This window comes from Monomorium pharaonis, chromosome 9, assembly GCF_013373865.1.
Source record: "Monomorium pharaonis isolate MP-MQ-018 chromosome 9, ASM1337386v2, whole genome shotgun sequence".
Classification (NCBI taxonomy): domain Eukaryota; kingdom Metazoa; phylum Arthropoda; class Insecta; order Hymenoptera; family Formicidae; genus Monomorium; species Monomorium pharaonis.
The window spans coordinates 18,999,263-19,016,831 of NC_050475.1; the positions used below are offsets into that span (position 1 = coordinate 18,999,263).

At 39.3% G+C, this 17,569-nt stretch overlaps 1 protein-coding gene across 9 annotated transcripts in view; it reads right to left on the reverse strand.

Moving 5' to 3' along the window:
- LOC105835059 (cAMP-specific 3',5'-cyclic phosphodiesterase) overlaps window positions 1-17,569 on the reverse strand; it is a 330,289-nt gene that overhangs the window by 186,205 nt on the left and 126,515 nt on the right. The window contains exon 1 of one of the 9 annotated variants that reach the window (XM_036292365.1): window positions 3,141-7,347. The exons of the other annotated variants lie outside the window; for them this stretch is intronic. The gene's annotated coding sequence lies outside the window, so the exon portion shown is untranslated. Of the gene's footprint in view, window positions 1-3,140; window positions 7,348-17,569 lie in introns of those variants that run through there. 9 annotated transcript variants of the gene reach the window in all.

Sequence of the window (17,569 nt, forward strand, 5' to 3'; positions counted from 1 at the left end):
GACCTTAAATATTTCCTCATTAAGACCGTTGTATACAAATCGGTTTTTAATTTATGTAATATTATAGATAACTGCGGATCTTTAGAATTAAAACATTAATTATTTATCATGTTCTTTTGCGGAATAAGCTGTTTAGGCAGCTTTTAATTTCTTTAATAATAAAATAGACAACAAAGGAAAATTCAAAAAAACCTGCAAACTCCGCTGCATATATGCGGTAAGCGTCTGCTTATGAAAATGAAATGCATACAAGTTACTACTTTATAATGAGCTGTTCCAAAAAGGCTCCTTTTTAGCAAGATGCGAGATACGAGAAGGAAAATTCTTACAAAATTAGTCGACGTTAGTTGCAACACGGAGTTTTCTTCCATCTCATCAATCTAGCATAGACCTTAACGCTTGTTCCATTGTGACAGCGGGAAAACTGACGGCGAGATGACGATTATCTCTCGTTTCATGACGAATAATTATAACTTTCCGGAGCATCTTTCTTCTTTTCTAAGAAACTGAATTATCGCCACTGCCATTGGCACGCAAATTACTTTCCCCGTAACAATGAATCCTCGATATTCTTATGGTGATGGGTAGATAGCATTAAAATTGCATAAACTTTTCCGCGCGTCGTCACTCTGCACAATGCCCCTAATATATACTCTACCACCAACACAATTTTGGAGGAAAGTTTCGCAAAGAATAGACTGCGGTGTGCGAAGAATAGCTTAAGATACATGCAGACAAAAAATCGAATTAAAATTTATTAAATTAAGCAGAAAGAATTCGCGGGAAAGGAATTAACTCGATGACATTTTTCTCATTCGCTTTTCAATTCTGAAGGTAGAAATCGCCTCGGTTGTTGGAGAGGGAACCATGAGAAAAAATAAGTTTCTACGAAAATAAAAATCATATCAAACTTATGGGTTCATCGTATTAAAGTTAACGATAATCCGTGCACAGTCATTATATTATATATTCAAACTTTCGTACGATAAGTTCGGTATTAAAAGTCCAATCATAATACTTCTTTCAGATAAGTACTTTTAATAAAGATAAAGTAATATTTTTTTATACTATAATAAAGATACCTTATATAAAATGTTTTACAAAAAAGAGAGAGAGAGAGAGAGAGAGAGAAAAAAAGAAAAAAAGAATAAGGTGTATTTAACTTTACAATAAATTGATTTTCAATTTGCGAATATTATGCAATTTTAATAACTTAGTGAAGCTACTATACAAGTTGATGTAAATGCTACACTTAACTGTAACATTTACGTTAATCCTAACCCCCACTGCAAAGCGGATTTTTACACGCAGCTTCTGTATATGTCAAGATATCACGATCCTCTATGGGAATAAGGAACGGCATAAATGTTTGTTTCGTTCAACTCCTCCGGAGAGGAGATTTCCTCTTCCTCTCGCGGAAGACGCGACAACGCGAAATGGTCGTCGTTCTCGTCTCGGCTGACACGTTCGCGCCGACACATTGTTGGTACACGAAAAGCAGAAACGAATCGCTCAACGAAGACAAATAGCCGCGTAGTCGAAGAGACGCGCAGTACCTCATCGCGGCACACAAGCAGCATTTACCTCCGGGTATGCGATACCGAGACTTCATAAAAATCTCTTCCCATTTGTCATCGGAACGCGCGACTGTCGTCGCGTAGTTACAGCTCTGTCTAGATTTTCTCCTCCTAATTGCCTCCTCCCCGAATTGCATTTCACGCGGGGCGCAGAGAAGCCTCCCTTTAGCGAGCCAATTGCTCGAGATAATTACACGGAGATAATTACGACGGTCAATCCATTTCTATATGAAACGCGTTTATAGCCGAAGGCGTCCTCGCCTCGCCCGCCGTAAGCTACGAGTACATTCGTTGCGCAGCACAGCGTCGCTGCTGCACAATGCTACGGTTCTGGACGTTCGACACGCGCGTTACTATATAGTGTGTCCTAGACCGACCGCCACGTGTAGGTGGCTTTCATCGACGGATTCTTTGATCTTCGGCGCGGATTCGATCTCGAACTATTTGACATTTTTAAAGCCGAATAGCGCAGCCTCCTCAGTCATAAACGATTGAAAATGCGAAGAGCTCTTCACTTTTTGCTTTTCAGATCAGAGTGGCGAACTTTTCCCGGGGATCGCGCGCAAGCATGCAAAGAGGTAATAAAACGCAGCTCTTTATTTGATTTCGAAAGTGGAGAATTCGCTTCGTTTTTTTTTTTTTTTTTTTTTTGTTACGTGTCTGGATTTTTTATTCGCGGGCGCCACCGCAGCGACGAACTTGGTCACCCGAATTTGCAGCCGAAACCCGCGCTTCGTAAAAGCGACGTTGATCGATGAAGTGTGCGTCTGTACGACAGTATAAATATAAAATGGAGAAATTTCGTATTATACATTTACTAAGAGAAATGTCTTGTCGTCGTGCTCCTCGCAAAAAGAATTACGAATAACATGATCGAGTGACCAATTCGGATTCTCAGAGAAAATCCCAAAAACCCCATTCGCGACGAGAAAACGTGACGAGATTAGAGAGTCAACATTTTTCTCTCTCTCAAATTATTCAAATTGTATTTCTAAAAATCACTCTACTAAAATACAGCTTTTTCAGCCTCGTTAAAAATGCGATTTCATGCCACGCACTCTGACTCGTACAATTAATTTGATTTCTCACGAGATTCGCTCAAAAAATTGATCCTGACTTAATTACACAGTATCATCATAAAAGTTCGCTGATTTAAATAATTATCACATTACTGCTTACTTAAAAAAAAAAAAAGAAGCGAACACATCAGTAGTCTCTACATTACAAAAATTAGCTAAAGAATTAAAAAAGACTTAATTATTCTGTCATCTCGAGCGTAATTCGAGGCTGAAAGGCCGTTAGAATAATGCACCTGACATCGATAAACACTTGAAGCACTCGCTATATACGAGTATCCGCATAATCTAGTCGCCTAATCGGCAGTCGCCCTCGAGGAAGAATATCATTCTGGCGAACATCCACGGGGCGGCTCGACTCCCCGGTACTTAGGTACCCGTTCGTTCTCCTCGAGAACGCTTCCGGAGCAAGAGAGGACTACTTGGCCCGTCGCGAACCCACGATCGAATATGTAAGACGGTGCGCTCCGAAAGAATGCAATTTTACCTCGCCGGTCGTGAAGCAGCTTCGAGTCTACCGAATCGTTTTGCGGCGCGATCTCACTCTCTGGAACTTGTTAGACGCGCGCGTAAATGGCACACGCGAGTGTGCCGTACTCTTGTGTAATTGAAGAGCCACGACGGAATCGTCGGCAGCCGTGAGCAGTCGATGTCCTCGATAACGAGAGACTCCCGAGGAATCCTCGTTTCGCCAATGTCCGCCGCTTATCACCACGGCGAGCGAATGCCGGAAGATAGCGAAGGTGGAGGAGGTGGAGACGCGAAGGTCGGCCGCCGTCCCGTCGTCGTCGTCGTCGACGAGTCGTCGGAATTTCGGCGAGGCGCGCCTCGCACGCGTCCACGGCTACGATCGCATGTCGTCACTCGCCGTCGACCGTTGCCGCGCCGATCGAGGAGGCATCGACGTTGATGCGTCGTTGTCGTCGTTGTCGTCGTCGTCGTCGTCGTCGTCGTCGCGACGTCGCGATCAGACGCGCGCATCGCGCGACCAGCAGCGCGGCCCCGTCGTCGTTTCCGGACGATGCACTCGCGACGATGCGTCTCACGCACACGCACGCACACACGCACACACACACATGCGCGACAACCTTCGAGCAGGATAAGACGTCGCGCGTTTAAACGCGCGTCACTCGTGTCCGTGCTGCGCGTTGGCTGGTGGCCTCCCGGGTGCGCCGAGCCGCGCGATACGACGCGCACACCAGCCGGCACGAAACGCGACTGACTTTGCGTTCGACTGACGCAGGAACAAGAAGGAAAGCGAGAGAGTGCGACAGAGACAGAAAGAGAAAGAGAGAGGGAGAGGGAGAGAGAGAGAAAGAGAAAGAGAGAGAAACAGAGAGCGGGAGCACAGAGGCGGAGGTGGAGAGAGTCAGACAGAGGGAAAGGAGATAAAGACAGACAGAGTCAGACAGAGGCGGGAATCGCGCGTGAGCCGATTTGCGACGAACGTACACACGCACTCATGCACGCAGCGCGCACGCACGCACGCACGCGACAGTGCGCGCCGGCCGTGCGACGATGAATGGAGCCCGAGCACAGCCGGAGCGCGTACTTGTATTATACAAAGAGTCCGCGTGCCAACTTCGGCCGCCTCCGTCGTCGGTGGCGGCGACGCGCGACGTCGACGACAACCGAGCACAAGGTGGTGGCGGCTGACACGGGGGAGGGGTGAGTGGGATGGAAACGCGAAACTACCCGCGCGCCCTACCGACCCCGAGCTTACGGCGCAAGAGCGACGGGGGCGTCCGGTCGACCCTCCGCCGCCGCCGCGCCGCGCGGAAACGTACGAGCGCCGATGTGCTCGCTCGGGTCCGGAGGGTTCAAATTTGTTCTCGGGCGTGAGGGATTCCGAACCATGACACCGGGGGACTGCCACCGCCCGGAGGGCGGGTTGTGAACTTCCGCTGCGGAAACCTCCCCGCCGACGATTCGTCCAGGTGTACCAAAAGCTAACTGTCTCTCGGGCTTTCAACTCGGCGACTCGGGTTTCGGCTGAATGTAAAATTTCACGACGCGGTATTACTCATCGAGATACTTTTGACAGCCGCGCCAGATGTTGAACGACAACGTTAACCGACCGACATTTGTGCCGTCGAAAATGGGAAATAATCTTTTTTTATAAAAAAAAAGAAAGAAAGAAAAAGAAATGCGAGAACCGTGTAGGTTTTGAAAGATAAAATACAGCGTATCGAGGCATCTCTCGTTTCCGCAGAGTGTGGAAAAAAAGCGTTACGGCGAGACGCCGCGATTACGGATTATGGTTCTATCTCGCTGTATAATTCGGTAGACTTCTCCTCGGATTTTCCCGGGCGCAGCAATTCACCCGGAAGGATTCGCGGAATACTAAACTTGCTTCCGGCGTCGAAATCCCAATGGAAGTCGAAACTTTTTCATTGAAGTAACTTCGCGCACAAACTCGATAGTGTATTATAATTTGATTGACAACCATTTTCATGAATATGTTATTTTACTGAGATAAGCAAACTGATGACATTCGAACATTTTCGTAAGTTCCTCGTACGTAAATCTTTATCTGTGGCACAACAACATTTTAATATTAATACACATACACAGAAAAAGTTTTTACTTCATATAGCTTTATATATCTTTTTCCTTAAAAAAATGTAAATTTATAATCCATTAATAACGATTGAATTCGCAACAATGGTAGACTTTAGTTTGATCTTGACAATTTTTATGAAATAATGGTTTTTTTTTATCGAAACGGATATATCTTGCTATTCTTGGCATCGGAGCTGGCTGTTTTCTATTAAACCGGCACGTTCAATAAATTTGACGGCTTACGATAGTTTTTCCCGGCTGCTCTTCTGCGGTATCCCGATAAGTCACTTCATTCGACGCGAGGTTCTCGATTGTTGTGCGGTCGAAACGCGGAACGAGCTTTGGTGTAGTCAAGCGTTTTTGAGACTCTCAATTCCGACCGTAATAGATGTGTGTACGAAGTTCGCGGCGCGAACACGTCGTCAGCTGCGCTAACTTTCCGGTAATTGCGCAACTCGTTCTTCTTCCGGACGAGGCGAGAAGAGAGAAGAAAGAAAAACGGCAGTCTAGCGGTTGATCTAATACATAATACAGCTCGTTATCCACGAGCGCCCGACGGAGCTCGTTAGAGTTTCAAAAGCTACGCGACGTGTCGTCGGCCCGAATTGCAAAATGTGATAACGAAGGCGTTCGCGATCGGGGGTCCAACGACGTCGCTTTACGGTGCAGAGCATTTACGATTACTGTCCACCGATAAGCCTCATGTAGTTCTGGAGGTCGATGATAGTGCGATATCTCCGACAACGTATCACGAGACGGTGGCTATTTTTTTCCTCAATCACGGTATATTAAGATTAACGGGATTAGAGGTTGTTATAAAAAAAAAAGAAATTGTTTGGTTCTGATCAATCACGCCCGTCAGAATGCTACCGGGATAGAAGTAACGCGTCTTGTGTTGAATAAAATCTTATATTATATATACGCCTATTCAGAAGCTCCTTTTATGAAATGGGCACACATAAGTCATAAACTTCGTTGCCGGAGCTCAGGGAGTTTCGGGATATGTTAAGACGGAACTGGGAAAGTTTCCTTTGATAACGCGTAATCATGTAATGGACTTTAACGACAAATAAATCCTTAAATTACGACTCGTAATTCGAATATCATGCAGAAAATGTAACTCATAATGTTTCGTCTCTTCGTAACTCCGAAAACATGTCGGTATGAAATAGAGACGAATGGTTCTCCTTACTCAGCAATAAAAATATTAATAAAGAAACAAAATATTTAAATATCTAAATACCGATAATCGAGGATAAAACAAAAATTTAACATATATGTATATATATTAACTTTGCACTTAGGGATTACCTCCAATTCGCTTTTGTTGAATTAACTTCGAATCATAGTTATGTAAAAAAGAAAAGAAGCAAGTATTTCAAAGTTAAATAAATAACGTATTATTTTATACAGCATATGCAATCGTAAACGTTTTTTTTTTTTTTCAAATAAAAATTGCATTAGTATTATTATTAGTAAATTATCAAAAATGCCAGGTGATTAGAACAGTGGTTATAATATGTAGTTATAGTTTTATTTTGATCTTCTATTAATTATATCTTCCTGCTATCTAATAAAAATAAAAGATAAAATCTAAGTCTTACAACAAAAGACATTTCTCAATCTCATCACAAATCTTTGAATCTCAAAATCATACAATCCTTTTAAATTTTATATATTTTGCATATGTCAATGTCGTACAGTGGCACGTGCCTTCGTATCTTTAATAGGAAATCTTCGTAAAGCTGTTTCTCGATCAATTTTTTTCGTAAACGTGTTGACAAAAATTCGCTGTCTCTTGTATCTCGGGCAGCACAAGTGTAACTTATCGGTACTTTTCATATGTACACGTTCAAGCTAAGCCCAAATGTATCGCGCACCTGTGTCGATGAATATTCCCGGACTACTGAGCATTCGTTGTAACAGTCACGGTTATCAGTCATGAAATTACAAGATACTATTTTCAAAATACAGATAAAAATACATGGTTACATAATAAAAGATTTACGAAGATAATCGTGATATATAGCATGAATGTAGCATGTAAATTGTAAAATCAAGTATTTAATTAAAATTATGACAAATATTAAAATATATGTATGTATATTGTATATAAAATCCTGTTTTTAATTATTACATAAATTGAAAATAATCCTATCTATATATCAAATATTTATAAGTTGTTTAATATTTATATAAATATTAAATAACTCTAATTGTTATTTTCAAAACAAGATGTAAAATAATTGTTATACTTTGGAATAAAAATCGCCGCTAAGAATTTCAATTACTCGTTTCCTTTGAAGTAAAAACGGTATTTTCATTATATAAAATAATGTTACAGAAGCGCAGCGCCATCGCAGGGGCTCCAAGAAGTTCAAAGAAATGGAAAAAATTTCCTTTCCTGTCCAATTCAGCGGAAAATCGTCCACGAGCGGCTCGTTTGGGGGATTTCAAGTGTGTATATAGAGGAAATCGTTTTTCTTTCCGATCATTAAAATAACAGAAATCGATTTTAGAAATACACAGGAATTCACTTGTGGCAAGTTTAAATCCATCATACGATCCTAAGGTCTGTCAAATTGCGCAGCATTGTAATGTCGATGAAACAAAGTACTTTTGTACCGGATAACATTATTCATTACAACGAATAGGCGCACGTTACACGACGTGCTAATTAACGCTACGAGTATTGTGTTGCGTAAGAATACAAATTACGTCTCTCACGTAGCCGCAACTAATTCTACTATATCTCATATCGCCCACACAAGAAAAATCTCACTTATTATTTATCTCGTTTGCATCACATTATACAAAATAAATTGCAAATACTTAATATTTGCATATTAAACAGTGATATCGAAAATAAATTTTAGATACCTGTCGAGATAAAAATGCCTTGAAATATACATATGCATGTATATATGTCTGTATAAAGCATAATGATTAATTTAATCCATTTAATTAAATTAAACCGTCTATTTAATATTTCGAAAAATTTCGATTTGCGAAAAGGAAACATAAAAATAGCATTCCTACGTGTTGTAAGAATTATATGTAGATATGATCTGCGATAAAGAAAAATTCGATTTACCTTCGAATGTGTCACCTCACTCATAGTGCACAGCAATTTCAAAATCTTGTCACGCAATTCTCGTTTAATATGTTTCTATAGCGCAGCATTAGCATTTTTTCGATTTGATTTTATGTTCGAGCAGTCGCAATTTTATTTTAACGATCAAAATATATTTGTATGTGTGTGTGTGTGTGCGCGCGCGCACGAATATAATGAATCGTCTAAGGTCGAAAATTGCAACTGATCTATACATGGCAACTTTTATATTCATCAGATAAGGCGAGCAATTAATTTTTTTTCACGCGTCTAATTATCATCTGATGATCAGTGCAATATTCTTCTTTTTGCCGTCAGAACGCGATCATGTAGACAGATTTGATTAATTACAAACACGTGTCTAAAGCAATGCGATACTTAATAATCATACCATGTTGTCGTATTTTATAATCTATGGAAATACAATTAAGTATCCTCTTGTGATTCACGATAAAACATTATTTATGCATTCAGATCCGCGGCCTATTTCGTTATCCGGCGGTGTCACCTCGTGGAGAAGCTACAACGTATCTACGTAGCATTTGTCCGGTAATGATTCCGGAGCAGAGTTACGACACCGATGTGAAGACGGAATAATTTGTCATATGATGTCAGGCGTGCATATGCGTACATACATATCGAGCGCGTTCATAACATCTGGCAAGTGTTGTGCGTTTAAGCTTATACGCCGTCGACGAAGGAAGAAACGCGCAGTAGTCCGAGTGCGCGCTTTAGCAATTACACGAAACGATTTCAAATTTTATGTCGACGTTATTATTTATTACCGATTATACGTAGGATACGATTGTATAAGATGTAATATATATGTATATCGCGTAAATCAAAGTGTTTGCACATTAGCCACGTGATTTCAAATAAAAAAGTATAGAGAAACAGCACAATCTGCGCTCATAATTTACCGTCCTTCTCTCCTCTCTTCTTACATTTTATATACATTATAGAAATTTTATCCATTTTTTCCGTGTTTTTGAAAAAAATGTCAGATGCCAAGAACCTTACCCACTTAAACTCAAGTTCCACGTTACTCGAAATTATCCGACGTTTTTCCGAAGGGGCAAAGTAATGGGATTTCGATGTTTAAGGAAGTTTCTCCAAAACGGCCGTTCTTTTCATAAGCAAGCGGGTACGTGATTCCACCCTTAAAAGTATCGAAGTAATGTTGCCGCAAACGATCTTTTGGTTTGCGTTTTCGAAAGGAGATTTCTCAGCAAAGTTTAATCTGCTAACGCAATTCAATTTTCTTTAACCAAACTTCTTCGACGAGGCTTTATCGACGCCTCCAATTCGTGAAATTTCTAAACGCAAATTCAATCAATTACCCAAATCAGTTTCGGGAAAGATTTAGTGTGCCAATTTATGCCACTGGTCCTCCATTATCGTTCACGTTACATCGAATGCACGACGTTACGCGCACCTTAGAAACGCATAAATTCTCGACAGACAGACGTGAATAATCGATACTACTGATTCGCGGGAGAGAATTCAATGTGTCGTGACGGATTACATGTCGCGCGAACATATTAATCCGTTTGCCTTGGTGATAATGATCGCACATACGATCAGCTCGCTTGCACCAAATAAAAATAATAATAATTTCAATAATTTATCCTGCGCGAGGAGATTCCCATGTTATCGAGTAAAACATCATTCGGCCGAGCTAATATTTGCATCGCGCAATTAATCAATCATATGACAGTGGCAAGAGGCGTGTACGTTTTTTTTTCCTCTTCGTCAAATTCACTGATGACTTGTAACATTTCGCGACGCAGTTTTATCCCAAGATGTAATAATTACGTGTCGCGCTTTTCGAATATTGGCTTGATCGATAAATTCCGACTCAATTTACAGAGTAACTGTAATATTTATCGAAAACTGTTAATTTAATAATAATTGAATTAATATAATTCTAAACTTCTCTGATCTAATTTCTATCCAATTTCACGTACTTAAACTTCTTTCGCACAAAGCACTTTAGAAGATGGTTGTTTTTAACGAGACGACAGCTTTGAATTCACAACGAAGAACGCTGGCGACCTTGCGCCGAGAACTGTGAGAAAAGTTGATCGGACTTTTAAACAGAGACTGTCAACTAAAAACCCGAGCTAACGTTAATTGCGCCAATTATGAAGGATTGTTCTTTCGAGTGGCGTCGTCATGCCTAATAATTAAGTAAAACCGAGAAAAGCGACAGCACTAGTGTGTACTGGGAAAAATAGTTGCAATAGAAAATCATGACATAGAAATATTTATTTAAAAATATTTATAAAAAATATTTTTTGAAATAAGTATTTTATGTAGTAAATAAAGTAAATAAATAATAGGAAATTAAGGAAATTAAGGAATGAAAGAGAAAGCTTATTTATCCATAATCGAAGCGTAAAATAAATATCTTACTTCAAATGTATAATATAAATGTTAAATGCTATTTGATTTTTTATATTTACTACACAAAGTATTTACTTCAAATAGTTTTGTAAGTATATTCTTTAAATAAATACTTTACATGTATATATAATATATACATATATTACATATTTAAATTTTCTTCCACTGCAATAAAGCCCATATTTTTATTATAATATCCATGAGTTTTCAGTATATGCGAATAATTCTACAAGATATCGTAATTTAAATCCTATTCTCTAATATAGACTTCCGTCGGAATCGAGAATCTGCAAATATCACGGAACGACTTTAACCGGTCTACAAGTTTCATAAATTATAACAGCATTAAGCGGAGATAATTGCTCCGATCTTTCATTGGTGTGTTCGCTGTTCTCTCAAACATTGTACGAACGTTGCGGGACGACTCCCACATACGGTTGCATACCGCTGCTGGGTTTATGTGGATTAGAGAAAACCAAGATCCCGTGAAACACGCTTGAGGCGGTATGCGCGGTGATCCCGCTCTGCATTCATCGTCAGATTAAATCCCCAATTCTTTTTAATTATTATAACGCAAAGTAAAAGTAATTTTCATTTTATAATCATTTTAAATGTATTCAAATTGTTCAACATTATCATTGTTTAATAATAAAGTTGTAATGATAATTGACATTAAACAATGATAATGTTGCATATTGCACAAAACTGAATTTTCAAAAAGATTTAACATTCGTCTGATGGCATTTATCTCTTTGTGTCGGAAAAGCTCGCCCAATCTGTCGTATGTATTCTCATATCAATTATGTAATTGATTCAGAGATAAAACTTGAAAATGGGAAAACGCAATGTAGCTGCCTCGTGGATTTTAGTCGATGAAGAACACAGTTGACTGGTTCATTTTCCTTTTTTAACGAGCAGAGGATCCGTCTGTAATTAAACGGTTTCCATCGAATTTAAATGGAAGCCCCCAACATTGCGCGTTTATTAACCGATGCAGCGGTATGGATCAAACTTTATCTTCCGTATTCGATCAGTCCCGAATTAAAAGACTGAAAAGAACTCGAAACGCGAGGAACGATTAATATTCGTCAGCGCGAAAACGAGAAGGATTTACATGTAAAACTAAGCATGAGTTATTTAACTACGGTCGCGATGAGATATTTTGGGATCGTCACTAAAGACGTCTGCGAGAGACTAAAATTGACGCACGCGACGAGAGTGTTCCGAGCGATTTGAAATAATCCGCTTTTCCTGGCGACGCGCTAGTTCTGTCGCTTTGGAGTTCCGTAAATATCGAGTATAACGATCTCCGAAGCAAACTGACAAGCAACTCGACGAACTTCACGTACGTGTTCGCATTACTTGCGCCTATTTCGAAGAAATATTTAACCCTGAAATAAAATTAGGAGGCGAAAATCTACGCCAGCCAAACTTTTAAACAATCGCTGCCAACTGCAGCAGTATGGCGGAGTTTTTCTGAATCCTGTACGCTAGAATCTATGACGTTAGCCGAAAGTTATTGGGGGATATACACCGGCAAAATATCAACATTACTCTTATTGAACCCAATGTCACTTGCATTTCACCATTTATGTCAGCGACATATCTAGCTTCTTGTTCAGAAGCTCGAGGATATTACAATATCGACATGTTACGCTTTAAAGACGTCAAGAAATCTCAGGAATGCAGTACGAGGCAAATGCACATTTACTTTCATGACAATCGCAAAACACAATCAAACATGTTTTTGACATGTCGTGTATTTCTTTTCGGACAATGCGGGCTGGCCATAAAAATAAATTCTCGTTTTGTGTGTGAAAATTACTATATAAAAATATTATTTTAAACTTTGTCTTTCTTTTATGAAAGTGTTCTTCAGTTTTATTAAATGTATTGATAACAGTTTTTTTTAATATTAAATGTACTGATGTTTCCAAAAAGCTATCTCTAAATAAAAATAGGCAATTATGTTGCATATAAAGTCCTATAATATTTTCGTTTTAACACATATTTGATCAATAATTATTGATCATATTTCAATTATCAATTATCACAATTAATAAATAAAACTTGGAAAAATGTTATTTATTATAAAATTTATTATATAAAAAATAAATGTTAAATCTTATACTCTCTTTTCTAAACTTTTTTAAACGCAAGAATAAAACTTTTCATGTCCTTATAAATACGTGGAAGATAGATGAGAAATCAGGATTTTTATGACCAAATCACTTCGATGGAAAAGTTTTGACGACAGATTCGCAGAGAACTTTGTTAGTTTACGTACGATGAAAAATCAGCCTTACTTTTCGCATAATCTCGAAACCACTTCAGTTCCTGTCGAAACTTTACAACTTTATTAGAATAATGAACAAATTATTGATCCATCAAAAAAGAAATTTTCAGTAATCGCTTCTTTTTCCCTTAATTTATACGTTCACGGAGGTATAGTATAACTTGTTAAAAATATGCTAGTAGTATACTTATTTGTATTATCTATGAAAATAATATTAATTCAACAATATTTTTAATAAGGTGCGACTAAAAAATCTTTTTTAACATATTCATGTGATTTTGTTGTTATTTTTAAAAGCAACTGTTCAACATATATCGCATCTAGATTATTCAATATATATCGCATCCTGAATTTAAAAAAATGTAGTACATGTCTCTCTAAAAACATTGCAAATTGCATTTGATAATGCTGAGATAAGTTCGAGCCAGAAACTTGATCAAGTCATGCGCGAGAAAATGAACATTTCCGCAGAAAATTTCATACATCTTTCTGACGACGTTTTGGTTAGTAAAGTATGTGAATATTTTGACATGAAGAGTGTTGGATACTCGACGACGTTTGCAGACGCGAATTCCAACATCCATTTCAACGAGAAAATCATAATATTTTGCTGTACATGATAAAAAAGTATAAAGAAAATATAAAAGTATAGAATAATCGAGTCAGTTATATTAAATATCCTTAAACAAAACTGTAGAGGAATAAATATAATCCTTTTTAAAATATTATCTCTATAAAAATTAAAATTACACTTATTTTTCATTATTCATAACAAATAATTTACAAAGAAAAGTTAATGAGAAAGAGAGAGAGAGAGAGAGAGAGAGAGAGAGAGAGAGAGAGAGAGAGAGAGAGAGAGAGAGCGAGAGAGAGAGTTATCTCTAATCATAGTTCTGAAAAAGAGAAAAAAATTGAGCTATTCTATTGATATTAATCGAACCGGTCACGAAACATGTTAAAACATTCGCGAGTTGGTTTAATGCAAAAGGTAACAGATGGTAAAATGTCGATAGTGACCTCTTGGCATCTCAATGAACTATGTGCTCGAGGGCAGGCTGTTGGAAGATTGCCAACGACGCGCTTATTATCGTAAATTATCGTAAAAATGTGCGTGCATCGAGCTAGATACCGCGCCAGTTAGTCGTTATAACATCTAGGTTCAATGATCTGTCAAAATAACACTTGTCTTGTGATTTTAAGTGACAGTACAAGCAACAGAATACTATAAACTGTGTTGCAGAGACGGTAACATACTATCTTCGTGTAATATTATGACACATTTACTAACAGTTATTTCACTGCGTATCACAATAAAAGCGGCTAGCAAGCATAGAGAAAACGATACGGTGATGAAAATAACGAGTGATATTAATATTAGCAAATTGAATTCAGTGTTTATGGAATGCGAAATGGACAACGCCGAGAATAATATATTAGCGATGCATTATTTGTGATATTTGTTTTATAAAATTACTATTATTATGCTATTATTATTAATGTATCGTAAAATAACATAAAATAACAATAAGGGAACGCAGAACAACGTTGTAAAAAATGCAGACTTGGACCGCGACGAATACTGCGATAAAAATGTATACAAAAACCAAAAAAATATAATTATTGATAACCTTCGTTGTGCAATTCGATAAAAAGTCGACAGACTCTCAGGATAAGTAGCTTTTATCGTGTAAAACGTGAGGTAAACAGCGAGCGTGTATCGCTCGTCGGTGAAGTGCTCGAATAATACAAAAAGAAATTTCTTCGATCAAGGAAGAAAATGAAACGCGATCGTGGCACCACGCTGAGCAAGATAAATAGATAGCAGGACCGAAAGCAGAAATAAAAGAAAAAGACTGTGTGAGTCAACGAGACAGCACGACGAACGGTAGAAGGAAGTATTTCTGAACAGTCAGAACTTGCATCCTAATTTGCACGGGTAACTTTGTAGAGCATGTATTTCCGTTAATTACCGGCGGACGCAACGCTTTTCCCGAAAACATTCTCGTTCTTCAAATATGTACGTCGAGAAACGAAGCTTAAGAACCAGCTGCAACTTCTATTAATTAGAAAATTTAAGTCAGGCAGAAATGTAAAGGTACATCTCGCACAATAGTAATTTCTTTTTTTTAATTATTGTGCAACATCCAATTAATTCTACTTTTATCTAAGAGCGTAATTAAAAGATTATTTACTGAAGATGGCTCAAATTGCAGCTCTAACAAAGATATTATTATTTAACTTAAGTATTATATATGCAAACACAAAATACCATGCGGATACTCTTACTTGCTAATTTTAATTTTGAATTGCATTTTCAAAATATCAAAAGTTTTTTAAAATTATTTTCTTCTGAAAGAGCGAAAAGATTGTTCATTTTTCTTTTTACCTAATCATTAATCGGTCTCATCCTTGAAATTTACATGCGTGAGCATGGCGAATCGTATGAAGAGTATCAGAAATCATTTATCGGTAATAAACGGCCCAACATTCACGGCAAAATGTGCATGAAGAGGATCTCGCAGGCGCAAAAACCGGTTTCCAAAGCACAAAATGCACGCCGCAGCAATTTCGTTCGTGACGTCCTGTCACTTATCACACACTTAGTCGCGCGTCACTGACACCGCGGAGATAACCAGATCCGTTTTAGCGCCAAACCGCGCATAAAGGCTTGAAGATGAAACGTATTTACGTACGATTAGTACGGCAATGTTGCGCTACAATCATCCCGCGGCTTGCACTTGAGTAACCGAGAATATCAAGTTAAATATCGATAAAAAGAATTAAATATCGCCCGTTCTCAAAGAAACTTTAACGACATCGTCGCTTTTCCTGCTTGTATATTTCGCAAAAAAATTTTTTATCAAATATTTACACTTCCACAAAACTTTTCCGCAATAATACGGTCGTTCTCAATATAGTAACGATATAACGCAATTATCAAAATGTAAGAGTTTACCGCTAACGTATATTTGCTAATCGTTCGCTGCTTGGACTTGTAACAGCAGTATGTACAGCGCGTCTTGCACCTTAAAGCGTGAGAGATAAAGTAGTATATACCTGCCCGTAGTATATACATGCAGAAAGCGTCTAGGCCACCAGCGAAAAAACCGGCGACGGATTTTGCCTCATCCCCGTCGATCATCCCCTACCCGGCGACCCCTGTCATTTGTTTCCTAAGACACAGAGAATTGGTCAATCTCGAACTTTTCCTTATGTTCAGTAAACTCGTATAAAACGTTCTTCTTCGACAACGATAATTTCGGAACTTGTTTTCTGTCTTGCAAGTTTACGCGTCTCAAACGGTTTTTGGTCGTACTTGCGACATATTGCAGGTCTGCAACATCGTAAAATTCAAAGAAGTAAATATATACCCTTGCGGAATTCCCTACCCCCAGACCATTTGCTATTCGATGTTACGACGTGTCCAACTTGAACGATTCTCGCGAAACTCCCGTACGGCGATCTCGTACACATACATACACACAAATCATGACGCGAAAATTCTGTCCCATGAACAGTTCGTTGCCCGAGTCAAATTTAAACTTCCCGTCGTTTCTCTGGAAAGTACTTAACTCCCGCGAGAACTTACTTCGCTTGAGGAGCTTCGGCTGCTGTAGGAATTCTCGAGATGAGCTTATCGCGTCTTCGCTAAAGTGGCGCTTTCTCGAAACGCACGTTTAAGCGCACCCGTGCGCCGCGCGGGTCACGAAGTCACGTCTCACAAAGGAAGTCTTCCGGCGTGCTCCTCATACCGGGTATCGTTCTGGTGACTTTCGGATTTCTGTCGAATTCCCGATATTCTCGCGCCTTTCGTGCGACTCTCGCATTCGAAGTCGTAACTCGAGTCGGTCGCTTCGGGTGTCCGCCGATGCTCGTCGAAGAAGGAGGATAATCCTTCTCTGCGCAGAGATGACGATTGACGTGAGAAACGGAAGTCCTATTAGCAGCTCTCCGACGCTTTTCATCGACGACCCGTTCGGTTGAATACAACGTGTCCGCGACATTTCTTCGATATCTTTCGTTATCTCTAATCGATGACAATGACGTCGCATGAAATTTCATCGGGTCGAACGGCGCGGTCTTACAGTTCAATTTTGGTACGACCTTAATAGGATATTTCGGAATCGTGAAATCCACGTCCGATGTTCTCAGCGGTTTTGATATTCCGTCGGTGAGAACGATAGGAACGATCATGAGCTTCTCTTTCGCCCTCGGTAAACAAAGATATTGCGCTCTTCTGAATCCCGTCGTCGTCAAATCCGCCTCATCGTTCTCAAATTCAAAAGGCCTCGACGGATTTTCCGTAGCCAATCGAGAGTCAACTTTCTGAGCGGAAAAATCGCGCTTGCTCGCTGCATCTGCGAACGCATCTCGTTTATTGGCGTCGATAGAACGTGTCTTCGTAGGAGACTCGATCTTCGCCACTTCTCCCGAAGAATCGGCGCGCACTTGTTGCACGAAAATGCTGGATATCTTGGCGAGTAAGACGTTACTCGGGGACGTCGAAGGGTTCGTCAAACATGGATACTGAATAGGACTG